Consider the following 1,670-nt stretch of genomic DNA (forward strand, 5'->3'; position numbering starts at 1 on the left):
CAAATCACATGAAACTTGCACAATACATCATGAGCACATAGCCAACCAATCTGTGTGGTCACCTGCAAGAAATGATGAAGTAGACATCCTATGCGTAGGATGTCTATTTGAAATTTTTGGCCTACAAAGGGTATTTTTACATTCCAGATCTTTTCCTATCATCTTCAAGAGCTCATATATCAAGTTTGAAGCCATTCTAATCATTTTTGGCCCCCAACACCTTCAAGATACACTTTTTGAGCCCAAAAACACTATAGAGGGTCTTACCAACATCAAATCTTGTCCAAATCAAAATCCAAGAGGATGGCCATGTTCCACATGCCAAGGACTACCCACAGTACAAATCCCAAGCCATTTTGATGAAATAGACATCCTACACGTAGGATGTCTCCAGCATGTTTTTGAACTTCTGTGCAAAGAATGACATCATGGGAGCCATTACCAAGGTGCAAGGAGCCCATATATCAAGTTTCAACCCATTTGGATATCATTTGCTACCTGTTGTGGACTTTCTACCCAATTTAAGACCTAAAGCCTGAATCTGCCCAAAAATCCACTTTTTGATGCCCAAATCCAAATCAAAGCACATAGCCATGTTGTACAGGCCAAGGACCACCAGCATGACAAGTATCACCCAAATCTGATGAAAAAGACATCCTACGCGTAGGATGTCTAGATGATAAATTTTTGCCAGAATTGCACTGTGAGCACATGCACAGTTTCCCAAGTTCCTTTTAAGTTTTATTTTCAATTTTCAAGTCATTTGGATAGTTAAAACTCAGTTTCTCAGCTGATATGGAAAAAACGCTAACTTCGGACTACTGAGTGCAACAGGCTCTATGGCAGCCGCAAAGTAATCGGCAAAGAAGAAAAGGATAACCATAAAGGATTATTTGGAAGAAGTAGAGCCCTTCGTCATACCAGAAGGAACTCTAAAGCCAACCAGCACGTGGATCCAAGAAGATCTGCTAGATTCAAATGATCTAAAGATCTACCAAGGCGTGTTCAAAGACACCGAAGGAAATATGATAGAGCTACCAATGCTACCGCGGGAACTCAATGAGTTCGTCAGCAGCAAGATGGCAGAGTATTTGGAAAAGATTGATCTCCACAATTATTTTGAAGCTGTGCCAGCAGGAATCGACATAAAAAGAGTATGGGAATTTGTGACGACAATCAAGGAAGACGGAGTGGCACGAGTTACGGATCTGCGGGGCAAGCCAGACACGGAGATTGTAATCACAGAGAGAGTGGTGGCACCTGCACTAGACCTCTCCAACAAAGAGGATAGTGTAACCAAAAGAAGAGACGAAGTAAAGGTGTACACCGAAAAGAAAGGCAACTACACCTTTGAAGACATTGCCAAACCCAAAGTGGCAATCATGAGTCAGCTGTACAATCAGGACTTTCATATGTGTACAAAGCGGCCACAAAAGTACAGAATGCCGCCTGGAGCAATTGCCACAACATTCACCTAGGGCAATGCAGAAAAGCAAGCTGAAAGTAATCAATTATGCAGCTTATATACATGATGATCTGGTAAAGATGGGCAACAAGAACCCCACATACATTGTGTCGGGCGAGCTAATCACGAAAGTGATTTATGGGGCATTGTATGCCAAGGGAAGATGGCCCGACCCTCCATCACAGAATGACTGGATGAGGCTCAA

This window comes from Adiantum capillus-veneris, chromosome 6 (assembly GCF_014529385.1).
Source record: "Adiantum capillus-veneris isolate H3 chromosome 6, ASM1452938v2, whole genome shotgun sequence".
Lineage (NCBI taxonomy): Eukaryota > Viridiplantae > Streptophyta > Polypodiopsida > Polypodiales > Pteridaceae > Adiantum > Adiantum capillus-veneris.